This window comes from Ambystoma mexicanum, unplaced genomic scaffold (assembly GCF_040938575.1).
Source record: "Ambystoma mexicanum isolate Mex_15411 unplaced genomic scaffold, UKY_AmexF1_1 Mex_scaf20, whole genome shotgun sequence".
NCBI lineage: Eukaryota > Metazoa > Chordata > Amphibia > Caudata > Ambystomatidae > Ambystoma > Ambystoma mexicanum.
Window position 1 is genome coordinate 488,554 of NW_027182434.1, and position 16,180 is coordinate 504,733.

General features: G+C 51.3%; 4 non-coding genes across 4 annotated transcripts; all 4 read right to left on the minus strand.

Moving 5' to 3' along the window:
- Positions 1 to 1,190: 1,190 nt before the first annotated feature.
- On the minus strand, positions 1,191 to 1,262 carry TRNAD-GUC (transfer RNA aspartic acid (anticodon GUC)). The gene has a single exon. It is a non-coding gene; the product is annotated as a tRNA-Asp (tRNA).
- Positions 1,263 to 2,658: 1,396 nt separating this feature from the next.
- Positions 2,659 to 2,730, minus strand: TRNAD-GUC (transfer RNA aspartic acid (anticodon GUC)). Its single transcript has one exon. It is a non-coding gene; the product is annotated as a tRNA-Asp (tRNA).
- Positions 2,731 to 5,593: 2,863 nt separating this feature from the next.
- Positions 5,594 to 5,665, minus strand: TRNAD-GUC (transfer RNA aspartic acid (anticodon GUC)). The gene has a single exon. It is a non-coding gene; the product is annotated as a tRNA-Asp (tRNA).
- A 2,854-nt stretch (positions 5,666 to 8,519) lies between these two features.
- Positions 8,520 to 8,591, minus strand: TRNAD-GUC (transfer RNA aspartic acid (anticodon GUC)). The gene has a single exon. It is a non-coding gene; the product is annotated as a tRNA-Asp (tRNA).
- Positions 8,592 to 16,180: the final 7,589 nt, after the last annotated feature.

Sequence of the window (16,180 nt, forward strand, 5' to 3'; positions counted from 1 at the left end):
CGCATTTCCTCAGCAAATCAAGCTACCCATCTCAAGTCTCATGAGCTGAGGACGGCAAAGTCCCTGTGGGCTTAGGACAGTCAAAGAAACCCCTGGGCTGCATGCTAAGCCCCTTTTCGGCTTCACTTTCCGAATCCTGCCCTAGCTTGCGATTAGTTTTTTTCTCACTTCTTGCCCCCATCTCCCACCTTGCCTCATGGTCTCCCCTCCTCTGCGCACCTGACAGTTTGCCTGCCCTTCCACTGCCTGTCTCCAGACTTTCCAAGGAGAAAAGGCAAAGCACTAAAGCGGGCCGGGCAACGGGTCAAGTTCCGCTTTCGGCGACTAGCAGGGAGGTAGCGTGGCCGAGCGGTCTAAGGCGCTGGATTAAGGCTCCAGTCTCTTCGGAGGCGTGGGTTCAAATCCCACCGCTGCCACTTTTCCTGGCCTTGCATTTTAAAGAAGAACGTAACGTTGACCTCTTCCTTCATTAGTGCCACCTCTGTCGCAATGAGCAAGCGGATGGTATGCCACACCCTGCAGGAAAAAGGTTTCGCTTCTGACGTCTTGCTTTTCTGGACATCCAGTCTCAAGTTTCCCATCTGGAACGGCGCTCCCTGCTGCTTTGTGAAGGCTTGCTGCAAGAGCCTTCGAAACCCAGGAGCTCTTGCGTTGAGCTGTGACGCGTCCTGGGAAGACCTCCCGTTGCAGCGGAATGAGCCCCACTTCCAGGGCGTGCTGGTAGCAAATTTCCCACAGCCCACAGGGAGCAAACGATCCCAGGTGTGATGTATCACCAGGAGAGGCTGAGATGAGAGTAAGGGTTCACGCGTGTGCCCGGACCGAGGTTAATGATGGGATTAGAGCTAGGGTTAGATGCAGGGAAAGAGTGAGAGTTATAATTAGGGATAAAGCTAACAGGTGATCATTACTCGTCATGTAACATGATACAAAGGGTCAGAAGAGGAACTGATTCAGGGTTACAATTTGGACTTCGCAGACAACAGGAGCACTAAATGGTGCTGAGGGGGACTCAATAAAGTGGACCGGCCGCCTAATGTAAGCAATTGTGCACAAATATTGTACGATGACTAGCGTTGCCGGTGCTTTTTTCTTAAAGAGTCAGTTCTTGGCACCCATTCCCTACTTGACTCAGCCTAATCGTCAAGAATATTTGTCAAGAACTAAAAAAAATCCAGAAAAGGTTTAACCTCCCCGTCGGGGAATTGAACCCCGGTCTCCCGCGTGACAGGCGGGGATACTGACCACTATACTAACGAGGAGACGTGAGGGCATGAAATGAACAGCTGCTGATGTCTGCACAGCATCCAGCGACCACCTAGATGGCCTAGGGGGTCTCATTTTCCCCCGTCAAACGGCTTGCCCGATCTAAGGCTAATTTCTTTCTTTTTATCGGCACCAGGCTTAAAACTCAGTTTAAGGCGATAGTTCCGGGCTATGTTTGACTCCAGAGTTGAATCTGTCATCCCGCATTTCCTCAGCAAATCAAGCTACCCATCTCAAGTCTCATGAGCTGAGGACGGCAAAGTCCCTGTGGGCTTAGGACAGTCAAAGAAACCCCTGGGCTGCATGCTAAGCCCCTTTTCGGCTTCACTTTCCGAATCCTGCCCTAGCTTGCGATTAGTTTTTTTCTCACTTCTTGCCCCCATCTCCCACCTTGCCTCATGGTCTCCCCTCCTCTGCGCACCTGACAGTTTGCCTGCCCTTCCACTGCCTGTCTCCAGACTTTCCAAGGAGAAAAGGCAAAGCACTAAAGCGGGCCGGGCAACGGGTCAAGTTCCGCTTTCGGCGACTAGCAGGGAGGTAGCGTGGCCGAGCGGTCTAAGGTGCTGGATTAAGGCTCCAGTCTCTTCGGAGGCGTGGGTTCAAATCCCACCGCTGCCACTTTTCCTGGCCTTGCATTTTAAAGAAGAACGTAACGTTGACCTCTTCCTTCATTAGTGCCACCTCTGTCGCAATGAGCAAGCGGATGGTATGCCACACCCTGCAGGAAAAAGGTTTCGCTTCTGACGTCTTGCTTTTCTGGACATCCAGTCTCAAGTTTCCCATCTGGAACGGCGCTCCCTGCTGCTTTGTGAAGGCTTGCTGCAAGAGCCTTCGAAACCCAGGAGCTCTTGCGTTGAGCTGTGACGCGTCCTGGGAAGACCTCCCGTTGCAGCGGAATGAGCCCCACTTCCAGGGCGTGCTGGTAGCAAATTTCCCACAGCCCACAGGGAGCAAACGATCCCAGGTGTGATGTATCACCAGGAGAGGCTGAGATGAGAGTAAGGGTTCACGCGTGTGCCCGGACCGAGGTTAATGATGGGATTAGAGCTAGGGTTAGATGCAGGGAAAGAGTGAGAGTTATAATTAGGGATAAAGCTAACAGGTGATCATTACTCGTCATGTAACATGATACAAAGGGTCAGAAGAGGAACTGATTCAGGGTTACAATTTGGACTTCGCAGACAACAGGAGCACTAAATGGTGCTGAGGGGGACTCAATAAAGTGGACCGGCCGCCTAATGTAAGCAATTGTGCACAAATATTGTACGATGACTAGCGTTGCCGGTGCTTTTTTCTTAAAGAGTCAGTTCTTGGCACCCATTCCCTACTTGACTCAGCCTAATCTTCAAGAATATTTGTCAAGAACTAAAAAAAATCCAGAAAAGGTTTAACCTCCCCGTCGGGGAATTGAACCCCGGTCTCCCGCGTGACAGGCGGGGATACTGACCACTATACTAACGAGGAGACGTGAGGGCATGAAATGAACAGCTGCTGATGTCTGCACAGCATCCAGCGACCACCTAGATGGCCTAGGGGGTCTCATTTTCCCCCGTCAAACGGCTTGCCCGATCTAAGGCTAATTTCTTTCTTTTTATCGGCACCAGGCTTAAAACTCAGTTTAAGGCGATAGTTCCGGGCTATGTTTGACTCCAGAGTTGAATCTGTCATCCCGCATTTCCTCAGCAAATCAAGCTACCCATCTCAAGTCTCATGAGCTGAGGACGGCAAAGTCCCTGTGGGCTTAGGACAGTCAAAGAAACCCCTGGGCTGCATGCTAAGCCCCTTTTCGGCTTCACTTTCCGAATCCTGCCCTAGCTTGCGATTAGTTTTTTCCTCACTTCTTGCCCCCATCTCCCACCTTGCCTCATGGTCTCCCCTCCTCTGCGCACCTGACAGTTTGCCTGCCCTTCCACTGCCTGTCTCCAGACTTTCCAAGGAGAAAAGGCAAAGCACTAAAGCGGGCCGGGCAACGGGTCAAGTTCCGCTTTCGGCGACTAGCAGGGAGGTAGCGTGGCCGAGCGGTCTAAGGCGCTGGATTAAGGCTCCAGTCTCTTCGGAGGCGTGGGTTCAAATCCCACCGCTGCCACTTTTCCTGGCCTTGCATTTTAAAGAAGAACGTAACGTTGACCTCTTCCTTCATTAGTGCCACCTCTGTCGCAATGAGCAAGCGGATGGTATGCCACACCCTGCAGGAAAAAGGTTTCGCTTCTGACGTCTTGCTTTTCTGGACATCCAGTCTCAAGTTTCCCATCTGGAACGGCGCTCCCTGCTGCTTTGTGAAGGCTTGCTGCAAGAGCCTTCGAAACCCAGGAGCTCTTGCGTTGAGCTGTGACGCGTCCTGGGAAGACCTCCCGTTGCAGCGGAATGAGCCCCACTTCCAGGGCGTGCTGGTAGCAAATTTCCCACAGCCCACAGGGAGCAAACGATCCCAGGTGTGATGTATCACCAGGAGAGGCTGAGATGAGAGTAAGGGTTCACGCGTGTGCCCGGACCGAGGTTAATGATGGGATTAGAGCTAGGGTTAGATGCAGGGAAAGAGTGAGAGTTATAATTAGGGATAAAGCTAACAGGTGATCATTACTCGTCATGTAACATGATACAAAGGGTCAGAAGAGGAACTGATTCAGGGTTACAATTTGGACTTCGCAGACAACAGGAGCACTAAATGGTGCTGAGGGGGACTCAATAAAGTGGACCGGCCGCCTAATGTAAGCAATTGTGCACAAATATTGTACGATGACTAGCGTTGCCGGTGCTTTTTTCTTAAAGAGTCAGTTCTTGGCACCCATTCCCTACTTGACTCAGCCTAATCTTCAAGAATATTTGTCAAGAACTAAAAAAAATCCAGAAAAGGTTTAACCTCCCCATCGGGGAATTGAACCCCGGTCTCCCGCGTGACAGGCGGGGATACTGACCACTATACTAACGAGGAGACGTGAGGGCATGAAATGAACAGCTGCTGATGTCTGCACAGCATCCAGCGACCACCTAGATGGCCTAGGGGGTCTCATTTTCCCCCGTCAAACGGCTTGCCCGATCTAAGGCTAATTTCTTTCTTTTTATCGGCACCAGGCTTAAAACTCAGTTTAAGGCGATAGTTCCGGGCTATGTTTGACTCCAGAGTTGAATCTGTCATCCCGCATTTCCTCAGCAAATCAAGCTACCCATCTCAAGTCTCATGAGCTGAGGACGGCAAAGTCCCTGTGGGCTTAGGACAGTCAAAGAAACCCCTGGGCTGCATGCTAAGCCCCTTTTCGGCTTCACTTTCCGAATCCTGCCCTAGCTTGCGATTAGTTTTTTTCTCACTTCTTGCCCCCATCTCCCACCTTGCCTCATGGTCTCCCCTCCTCTGCGCACCTGACAGTTTGCCTGCCCTTCCACTGCCTGTCTCCAGACTTTCCAAGGAGAAAAGGCAAAGCACTAAAGCGGGCCGGGCAACGGGTCAAGTTCCGCTTTCGGCGACTAGCAGGGAGGTAGCGTGGCCGAGCGGTCTAAGGTGCTGGATTAAGGCTCCAGTCTCTTCGGAGGCGTGGGTTCAAATCCCACCGCTGCCACTTTTCCTGGCCTTGCATTTTAAAGAAGAACGTAACGTTGACCTCTTCCTTCATTAGTGCCACCTCTGTCGCAATGAGCAAGCGGATGGTATGCCACACCCTGCAGGAAAAAGGTTTCGCTTCTGACGTCTTGCTTTTCTGGACATCCAGTCTCAAGTTTCCCATCTGGAACGGCGCTCCCTGCTGCTTTGTGAAGGCTTGCTGCAAGAGCCTTCGAAACCCAGGAGCTCTTGCGTTGAGCTGTGACGCGTCCTGGGAAGACCTCCCGTTGCAGCGGAATGAGCCCCACTTCCAGGGCGTGCTGGTAGCAAATTTCCCACAGCCCACAGGGAGCAAACGATCCCAGGTGTGATGTATCACCAGGAGAGGCTGAGATGAGAGTAAGGGTTCACGCGTGTGCCCGGACCGAGGTTAATGATGGGATTAGAGCTAGGGTTAGATGCAGGGAAAGAGTGAGAGTTATAATTAGGGATAAAGCTAACAGGTGATCATTACTCGTCATGTAACATGATACAAAGGGTCAGAAGAGGAACTGATTCAGGGTTACAATTTGGACTTCGCAGACAACAGGAGCACTAAATGGTGCTGAGGGGGACTCAATAAAGTGGACCGGCCGCCTAATGTAAGCAATTGTGCACAAATATTGTACGATGACTAGCGTTGCCGGTGCTTTTTTCTTAAAGAGTCAGTTCTTGGCACCCATTCCCTACTTGACTCAGCCTAATCTTCAAGAATATTTGTCAAGAACTAAAAAAATCCAGAAAAGGTTTAACCTCCCCGTCGGGGAATTGAACCCCGGTCTCCCGCGTGACAGGCGGGGATACTGACCACTATACTAACGAGGAGACGTGGGGCATGAAATGAACAGCTGCTGATGTCTGCACAGCATCCAGCGACCTCCTAGATGGCCTAGGGGGTCTCATTTTCCCCCGTCAAACGGCTTGCCCGATCTAAGGCTAATTTCTTTCTTTTTATCGGCACCAGGCTTAAAACTCAGTTTAAGGCGATAGTTCCGGGCTATGTTTGACTCCAGAGTTGAATCTGTCATCCCGCATTTCCTCAGCAAATCAAGCTACCCATCTCAAGTCTCATGAGCTGAGGACGGCAAAGTCCCTGTGGGCTTAGGACAGTCAAAGAAACCCCTGGGCTGCATGCTAAGCCCCTTTTCGGCTTCACTTTCCGAATCCTGCCCTAGCTTGCGATTAGTTTTTTTCTCACTTCTTGCCCCCATCTCCCACCTTGCCTCATGGTCTCCCCTCCTCTGCGCACCTGACAGTTTGCCTGCCCTTCCACTGCCTGTCTCCAGACTTTCCAAGGAGAAAAGGCAAAGCACTAAAGCGGGCCGGGCAACGGGTCAAGTTCCGCTTTCGGCGACTAGCAGGGAGGTAGCGTGGCCGAGCGGTCTAAGGCGCTGGATTAAGGCTCCAGTCTCTTCGGAGGCGTGGGTTCAAATCCCACCGCTGCCACTTTTCCTGGCCTTGCATTTTAAAGAAGAACGTAACGTTGACCTCTTCCTTCATTAGTGCCACCTCTGTCGCAATGAGCAAGCGGATGGTATGCCACACCCTGCAGGAAAAAGGTTTCGCTTCTGACGTCTTGCTTTTCTGGACATCCAGTCTCAAGTTTCCCATCTGGAACGGCGCTCCCTGCTGCTTTGTGAAGGCTTGCTGCAAGAGCCTTCGAAACCCAGGAGCTCTTGCGTTGAGCTGTGACGCGTCCTGGGAAGACCTCCCGTTGCAGCGGAATGAGCCCCACTTCCAGGGCGTGCTGGTAGCAAATTTCCCACAGCCCACAGGGAGCAAACGATCCCAGGTGTGATGTATCACCAGGAGAGGCTGAGATGAGAGTAAGGGTTCACGCGTGTGCCCGGACCGAGGTTAATGATGGGATTAGAGCTAGGGTTAGATGCAGGGAAAGAGTGAGAGTTATAATTAGGGATAAAGCTAACAGGTGATCAGTACTCGTCATGTAACATGATACAAAGGGTCAGAAGAGGAACTGATTCAGGGTTACAATTTGGACTTCGCAGACAACAGGAGCACTAAATGGTGCTGAGGGGGACTCAATAAAGTGGACCGGCCGCCTAATGTAAGCAATTGTGCACAAATATTGTACGATGACTAGCGTTGCCGGTGCTTTTTTCTTAAAGAGTCAGTTCTTGGCACCCATTCCCTACTTGACTCAGCCTAATCTTCAAGAATATTTGTCAAGAACTAAAAAAAATCCAGAAAAGGTTTAACCTCCCCGTCGGGGCCGGTCTCCCGCGTGACAGGCGGGGATACTGACCACTATACTAACGAGGAGACGTGAGGGCATGAAATGAACAGCTGCTGATGTCTGCACAGCATCCAGCGACCACCTAGATGGCCTAGGGGGTCTCATTTTCCCCCGTCAAACGGCTTGCCCGATCTAAGGCTAATTTCTTTCTTTTTATCGGCACCAGGCTTAAAACTCAGTTTAAGGCGATAGTTCCGGGCTATGTTTGACTCCAGAGTTGAATCTGTCATCCCGCATTTCCTCAGCAAATCAAGCTACCCATCTCAAGTCTCATGAGCTGAGGACGGCAAAGTCCCTGTGGGCTTAGGACAGTCAAAGAAACCCCTGGGCTGCATGCTAAGCCCCTTTTCGGCTTCACTTTCCGAATCCTGCCCTAGCTTGCGATTAGTTTTTTTCTCACTTCTTGCCCCCAACTCCCACCTTGCCTCATGGTCTCCCCTCCTCTGCGCACCTGACAGTTTGCCTGCCCTTCCACTGCCTGTCTCCAGACTTTCCAAGGAGAAAAGGCAAAGCACTAAAGCGGGCCGGGCAACGGGTCAAGTTCCGCTTTCGGCGACTAGCAGGGAGGTAGCGTGGCCGAGCGGTCTAAGGTGCTGGATTAAGGCTCCAGTCTCTTCGGAGGCGTGGGTTCAAATCCCACCGCTGCCACTTTTCCTGGCCTTGCATTTTAAAGAAGAACGTAACGTTGACCTCTTCCTTCATTAGTGCCAGCTCTGTCGCAATGAGCAAGCGGATGGTATGCCACACCCTGCAGGAAAAAGGTTTCGCTTCTGACGTCTTGCTTTTCTGGACATCCAGTCTCAAGTTTCCCATCTGGAACGGCGCTCCCTGCTGCTTTGTGAAGGCTTGCTGCAAGAGCCTTCGAAACCCAGGAGCTCTTGCGTTGAGCTGTGACGCGTCCTGGGAAGACCTCCCGTTGCAGCGGAATGAGCCCCACTTCCAGGGCGTGCTGGTAGCAAATTTCCCACAGCCCACAGGGAGCAAACGATCCCAGGTGTGATGTATCACCAGGAGAGGCTGAGATGAGAGTAAGGGTTCACGCGTGTGCCCGGACCGAGGTTAATGATGGGATTAGAGCTAGGGTTAGATGCAGGGAAAGAGTGAGAGTTATAATTAGGGATAAAGCTAACAGGTGATCATTACTCGTCATGTAACATGATACAAAGGGTCAGAAGAGGAACTGATTCAGGGTTACAATTTGGACTTCGCAGACAACAGGAGCACTAAATGGTGCTGAGGGGGACTCAATAAAGTGGACCGGCCGCCTAATGTAAGCAATTGTGCACAAATATTGTACGATGACTAGCGTTGCCGGTGCTTTTTTCTTAAAGAGTCAGTTCTTGGCACCCATTCCCTACTTGACTCAGCCTAATCTTCAAGAATATTTGTCAAGAACTAAAAAAAATCCAGAAAAGGTTTAACCTCCCCGTCGGGGAATTGAACCCCGGTCTCCCGCGTGACAGGCGGGGATACTGACCACTATACTAACGAGGAGACGTGAGGGCATGAAATGAACAGCTGCTGATGTCTGCACAGCATCCAGCGACCACCTAGATGGCCTAGGGGGTCTCATTTTCCCCCGTCAAACGGCTTGCCCGATCTAAGGCTAATTTCTTTCTTTTTATCGGCACCAGGCTTAAAACTCAGTTTAAGGCGATAGTTCCGGGCTATGTTTGACTCCAGAGTTGAATCTGTCATCCCGCATTTCCTCAGCAAATCAAGCTACCCATCTCAAGTCTCATGAGCTGAGGACGGCAAAGTCCCTGTGGGCTTAGGACAGTCAAAGAAACCCCTGGGCTGCATGCTAAGCCCCTTTTCGGCTTCACTTTCCGAATCCTGCCCTAGCTTGCGATTAGTTTTTTTCTCACTTCTTGCCCCCATCTCCCACCTTGCCTCATGGTCTCCCCTCCTCTGCGCACCTGACAGTTTGCCTGCCCTTCCACTGCCTGTCTCCAGACTTTCCAAGGAGAAAAGGCAAAGCACTAAAGCGGGCCGGGCAACGGGTCAAGTTCCGCTTTCGGCGACTAGCAGGGAGGTAGCGTGGCCGAGCGGTCTAAGGCGCTGGATTAAGGCTCCAGTCTCTTCGGAGGCGTGGGTTCAAATCCCACCGCTGCCACTTTTCCTGGCCTTGCATTTTAAAGAAGAACGTAACGTTGACCTCTTCCTTCATTAGTGCCACCTCTGTCGCAATGAGCAAGCGGATGGTATGCCACACCCTGCAGGAAAAAGGTTTCGCTTCTGACGTCTTGCTTTTCTGGACATCCAGTCTCAAGTTTCCCATCTGGAACGGCGCTCCCTGCTGCTTTGTGAAGGCTTGCTGCAAGAGCCTTCGAAACCCAGGAGCTCTTGCGTTGAGCTGTGACGCGTCCTGGGAAGACCTCCCGTTGCAGCGGAATGAGCCCCACTTCCAGGGCGTGCTGGTAGCAAATTTCCCACAGCCCACAGGGAGCAAACGATCCCAGGTGTGATGTATCACCAGGAGAGGCTGAGATGAGAGTAAGGGTTCACGCGTGTGCCCGGACCGAGGTTAATGATGGGATTAGAGCTAGGGTTAGATGCAGGGAAAGAGTGAGAGTTATAATTAGGGATAAAGCTAACAGGTGATCATTACTCGTCATGTAACATGATACAAAGGGTCAGAAGAGGAACTGATTCAGGGTTACAATTTGGACTTCGCAGACAACAGGAGCACTAAATGGTGCTGAGGGGGACTCAATAAAGTGGACCGGCCGCCTAATGTAAGCAATTGTGCACAAATATTGTACGATGACTAGCGTTGCCGGTGCTTTTTTCTTAAAGAGTCAGTTCTTGGCACCCATTCCCTACTTGACTCAGCCTAATCTTCAAGAATATTTGTCAAGAACTAAAAAAAATCCAGAAAAGGTTTAACCTCCCCGGTCTCCCGCGTGACAGGCGGGGATACTGACCACTATACTAACGAGGAGACGTGAGGGCATGAAATGAACAGCTGCTGATGTCTGCACAGCATCCAGCGACCACCTAGATGGCCTAGGGGGTCTCATTTTCCCCCGTCAAACGGCTTGCCCGATCTAAGGCTAATTTCTTTCTTTTTATCGGCACCAGGCTTAAAACTCAGTTTAAGGCGATAGTTCCGGGCTATGTTTGACTCCAGAGTTGAATCTGTCATCCCGCATTTCCTCAGCAAATCAAGCTACCCATCTCAAGTCTCATGAGCTGAGGACGGCAAAGTCCCTGTGGGCTTAGGACAGTCAAAGAAACCCCTGGGCTGCATGCTAAGCCCCTTTTCGGCTTCACTTTCCGAATCCTGCCCTAGCTTGCGATTAGTTTTTTTCTCACTTCTTGCCCCCAACTCCCACCTTGCCTCATGGTCTCCCCTCCTCTGCGCACCTGACAGTTTGCCTGCCCTTCCACTGCCTGTCTCCAGACTTTCCAAGGAGAAAAGGCAAAGCACTAAAGCGGGCCGGGCAACGGGTCAAGTTCCGCTTTCGGCGACTAGCAGGGAGGTAGCGTGGCCGAGCGGTCTAAGGTGCTGGATTAAGGCTCCAGTCTCTTCGGAGGCGTGGGTTCAAATCCCACCGCTGCCACTTTTCCTGGCCTTGCATTTTAAAGAAGAACGTAACGTTGACCTCTTCCTTCATTAGTGCCAGCTCTGTCGCAATGAGCAAGCGGATGGTATGCCACACCCTGCAGGAAAAAGGTTTCGCTTCTGACGTCTTGCTTTTCTGGACATCCAGTCTCAAGTTTCCCATCTGGAACGGCGCTCCCTGCTGCTTTGTGAAGGCTTGCTGCAAGAGCCTTCGAAACCCAGGAGCTCTTGCGTTGAGCTGTGACGCGTCCTGGGAAGACCTCCCGTTGCAGCGGAATGAGCCCCACTTCCAGGGCGTGCTGGTAGCAAATTTCCCACAGCCCACAGGGAGCAAACGATCCCAGGTGTGATGTATCACCAGGAGAGGCTGAGATGAGAGTAAGGGTTCACGCGTGTGCCCGGACCGAGGTTAATGATGGGATTAGAGCTAGGGTTAGATGCAGGGAAAGAGTGAGAGTTATAATTAGGGATAAAGCTAACAGGTGATCATTACTCGTCATGTAACATGATACAAAGGGTCAGAAGAGGAACTGATTCAGGGTTACAATTTGGACTTCGCAGACAACAGGAGCACTAAATGGTGCTGAGGGGGACTCAATAAAGTGGACCGGCCGCCTAATGTAAGCAATTGTGCACAAATATTGTACGATGACTAGCGTTGCCGGTGCTTTTTTCTTAAAGAGTCAGTTCTTGGCACCCATTCCCTACTTGACTCAGCCTAATCTTCAAGAATATTTGTCAAGAACTAAAAAAAATCCAGAAAAGGTTTAACCTCCCCGTCGGGGAATTGAACCCCGGTCTCCCGGGTGACAGGCGGGGATACTGACCACTATACTAACGAGGAGACGTGAGGGCATGAAATGAACAGCTGCTGATGTCTGCACAGCATCCAGCGACCACCTAGATGGCCTAGGGGGTCTCATTTTCCCCCGTCAAACGGCTTGCCCGATCTAAGGCTAATTTCTTTCTTTTTATCGGCACCAGGCTTAAAACTCAGTTTAAGGCGATAGTTCCGGGCTATGTTTGACTCCAGAGTTGAATCTGTCATCCCGCATTTCCTCAGCAAATCAAGCTACCCATCTCAAGTCTCATGAGCTGAGGACGGCAAAGTCCCTGTGGGCTTAGGACAGTCAAAGAAACCCCTGGGCTGCATGCTAAGCCCCTTTTCGGCTTCACTTTCCGAATCCTGCCCTAGCTTGCGATTAGTTTTTTTCTCACTTCTTGCCCCCATCTCCCACCTTGCCTCATGGTCTCCCCTCCTCTGCGCACCTGACAGTTTGCCTGCCCTTCCACTGCCTGTCTCCAGACTTTCCAAGGAGAAAAGGCAAAGCACTAAAGCGGGCCGGGCAACGGGTCAAGTTCCGCTTTCGGCGACTAGCAGGGAGGTAGCGTGGCCGAGCGGTCTAAGGCGCTGGATTAAGGCTCCAGTCTCTTCGGAGGCGTGGGTTCAAATCCCACCGCTGCCACTTTTCCTGGCCTTGCATTTTAAAGAAGAACGTAACGTTGACCTCTTCCTTCATTAGTGCCACCTCTGTCGCAATGAGCAAGCGGATGGTATGCCACACCCTGCAGGAAAAAGGTTTCGCTTCTGACGTCTTGCTTTTCTGGACATCCAGTCTCAAGTTTCCCATCTGGAACGGCGCTCCCTGCTGCTTTGTGAAGGCTTGCTGCAAGAGCCTTCGAAACCCAGGAGCTCTTGCGTTGAGCTGTGACGCGTCCTGGGAAGACCTCCCGTTGCAGCGGAATGAGCCCCACTTCCAGGGCGTGCTGGTAGCAAATTTCCCACAGCCCACAGGGAGCAAACGATCCCAGGTGTGATGTATCACCAGGAGAGGCTGAGATGAGAGTAAGGGTTCACGCGTGTGCCCGGACCGAGGTTAATGATGGGATTAGAGCTAGGGTTAGATGCAGGGAAAGAGTGAGAGTTATAATTAGGGATAAAGCTAACAGGTGATCATTACTCGTCATGTAACATGATACAAAGGGTCAGAAGAGGAACTGATTCAGGGTTACAATTTGGACTTCGCAGACAACAGGAGCACTAAATGGTGCTGAGGGGGACTCAATAAAGTGGACCGGCCGCCTAATGTAAGCAATTGTGCACAAATATTGTACGATGACTAGCGTTGCCGGTGCTTTTTTCTTAAAGAGTCAGTTCTTGGCACCCATTCCCTACTTGACTCAGCCTAATCTTCAAGAATATTTGTCAAGAACTAAAAAAAATCCAGAAAAGGTTTAACCTCCCCATCGGGGAATTGAACCCCGGTCTCCCGCGTGACAGGCGGGGATACTGACCACTATACTAACGAGGAGACGTGAGGGCATGAAATGAACAGCTGCTGATGTCTGCACAGCATCCAGCGACCACCTAGATGGCCTAGGGGGTCTCATTTTCCCCCGTCAAACGGCTTGCCCGATCTAAGGCTAATTTCTTTCTTTTTATCGGCACCAGGCTTAAAACTCAGTTTAAGGCGATAGTTCCGGGCTATGTTTGACTCCAGAGTTGAATCTGTCATCCCGCATTTCCTCAGCAAATCAAGCTACCCATCTCAAGTCTCATGAGCTGAGGACGGCAAAGTCCCTGTGGGCTTAGGACAGTCAAAGAAACCCCTGGGCTGCATGCTAAGCCCCTTTTCGGCTTCACTTTCCGAATCCTGCCCTAGCTTGCGATTAGTTTTTTTCTCACTTCTTGCCCCCAACTCCCACCTTGCCTCATGGTCTCCCCTCCTCTGCGCACCTGACAGTTTGCCTGCCCTTCCACTGCCTGTCTCCAGACTTTCCAAGGAGAAAAGGCAAAGCACTAAAGCGGGCCGGGCAACGGGTCAAGTTCTGCTTTCGGCGACTAGCAGGGAGGTAGCGTGGCCGAGCGGTCTAAGGTGCTGGATTAAGGCTCCAGTCTCTTCGGAGGCGTGGGTTCAAATCCCACCGCTGCCACTTTTCCTGGCCTTGCATTTTAAAGAAGAACGTAACGTTGACCTCTTCCTTCATTAGTGCCAGCTCTGTCGCAATGAGCAAGCGGATGGTATGCCACACCCTGCAGGAAAAAGGTTTCGCTTCTGACGTCTTGCTTTTCTGGACATCCAGTCTCAAGTTTCCCATCTGGAACGGCGCTCCCTGCTGCTTTGTGAAGGCTTGCTGCAAGAGCCTTCGAAACCCAGGAGCTCTTGCGTTGAGCTGTGACGCGTCCTGGGAAGACCTCCCGTTGCAGCGGAATGAGCCCCACTTCCAGGGCGTGCTGGTAGCAAATTTCCCACAGCCCACAGGGAGCAAACGATCCCAGGTGTGATGTATCACCAGGAGAGGCTGAGATGAGAGTAAGGGTTCACGCGTGTGCCCGGACCGAGGTTAATGATGGGATTAGAGCTAGGGTTAGATGCAGGGAAAGAGTGAGAGTTATAATTAGGGATAAAGCTAACAGGTGATCATTACTCGTCATGTAACATGATACAAAGGGTCAGAAGAGGAACTGATTCAGGGTTACAATTTGGACTTCGCAGACAACAGGAGCACTAAATGGTGCTGAGGGGGACTCAATAAAGTGGACCGGCCGCCTAATGTAAGCAATTGTGCACAAATATTGTACGATGACTAGCGTTGCCGGTGCTTTTTTCTTAAAGAGTCAGTTCTTGGCACCCATTCCCTACTTGACTCAGCCTAATCTTCAAGAATATTTGTCAAGAACTAAAAAAAATCCAGAAAAGGTTTAACCTCCCCGTCGGGGAATTGAACCCCGGTCTCCCGCGTGACAGGCAGGGATACTGACCACTATACTAACGAGGAGACGTGAGGGCATGAAATGAACAGCTGCTGATGTCTGCACAGCATCCAGCGACCACCTAGATGGCCTAGGGGGTCTCATTTTCCCCCGTCAAACGGCTTGCCCGATCTAAGGCTAATTTCTTTCTTTTTATCGGCACCAGGCTTAAAACTCAGTTTAAGGCGATAGTTCCGGGCTATGTTTGACTCCAGAGTTGAATCTGTCATCCCGCATTTCCTCAGCAAATCAAGCTACCCATCTCAAGTCTCATGAGCTGAGGACGGCAAAGTCCCTGTGGGCTTAGGACAGTCAAAGAAACCCCTGGGCTGCATGCTAAGCCCCTTTTCGGCTTCACTTTCCGAATCCTGCCCTAGCTTGCGATTAGTTTTTTTCTCACTTCTTGCCCCCATCTCCCACCTTGCCTCATGGTCTCCCCTCCTCTGCGCACCTGACAGTTTGCCTGCCCTTCCACTGCCTGTCTCCAGACTTTCCAAGGAGAAAAGGCAAAGCACTAAAGCGGGCCGGGCAACGGGTCAAGTTCCGCTTTCGGCGACTAGCAGGGAGGTAGCGTGGCCGAGCGGTCTAAGGCGCTGGATTAAGGCTCCAGTCTCTTCGGAGGCGTGGGTTCAAATCCCACCGCTGCCACTTTTCCTGGCCTTGCATTTTAAAGAAGAACGTAACGTTGACCTCTTCCTTCATTAGTGCCACCTCTGTCGCAATGAGCAAGCGGATGGTATGCCACACCCTGCAGGAAAAAGGTTTCGCTTCTGACGTCTTGCTTTTCTGGACATCCAGTCTCAAGTTTCCCATCTGGAACGGCGCTCCCTGCTGCTTTGTGAAGGCTTGCTGCAAGAGCCTTCGAAACCCAGGAGCTCTTGCGTTGAGCTGTGACGCGTCCTGGGAAGACCTCCCGTTGCAGCGGAATGAGCCCCACTTCCAGGGCGTGCTGGTAGCAAATTTCCCACAGCCCACAGGGAGCAAACGATCCCAGGTGTGATGTATCACCAGGAGAGGCTGAGATGAGAGTAAGGGTTCACGCGTGTGCCCGGACCGAGGTTAATGATGGGATTAGAGCTAGGGTTAGATGCAGGGAAAGAGTGAGAGTTATAATTAGGGATAAAGCTAACAGGTGATCATTACTCGTCATGTAACATGATACAAAGGGTCAGAAGAGGAACTGATTCAGGGTTACAATTTGGACTTCGCAGACAACAGGAGCACTAAATGGTGCTGAGGGGGACTCAATAAAGTGGACCGGCCGCCTAATGTAAGCAATTGTGCACAAATATTGTACGATGACTAGCGTTGCCGGTGCTTTTTTCTTAAAGAGTCAGTTCTTGGCACCCATTCCCTACTTGACTCAGCCTAATCTTCAAGAATATTTGTCAAGAACTAAAAAAAATCCAGAAAAGGTTTAACCTCCCCGTCAGGGAATTGAACCCCGGTCTCCCGCGTGACAGGCGGGGATACTGACCACTATACTAACGAGGAGACGTGAGGGCATGAAATGAACAGCTGCTGATGTCTGCACAGCATCCAGCGACCACCTAGATGGCCTAGGGGGTCTCATTTTCCCCCGTCAAACGGCTTGCCCGATCTAAGGCTAATTTCTTTCTTTTTATCGGCACCAGGCTTAAAACTCAGTTTAAGGCGATAGTTCCGGGCTATGTTTGACTCCAGAGTTGAATCTGTCATCCCGCATTTCCTCAGCAAATCAAGCTACCCACCTCAAGTCTCATGAGCTGAGGACGGCAAAGT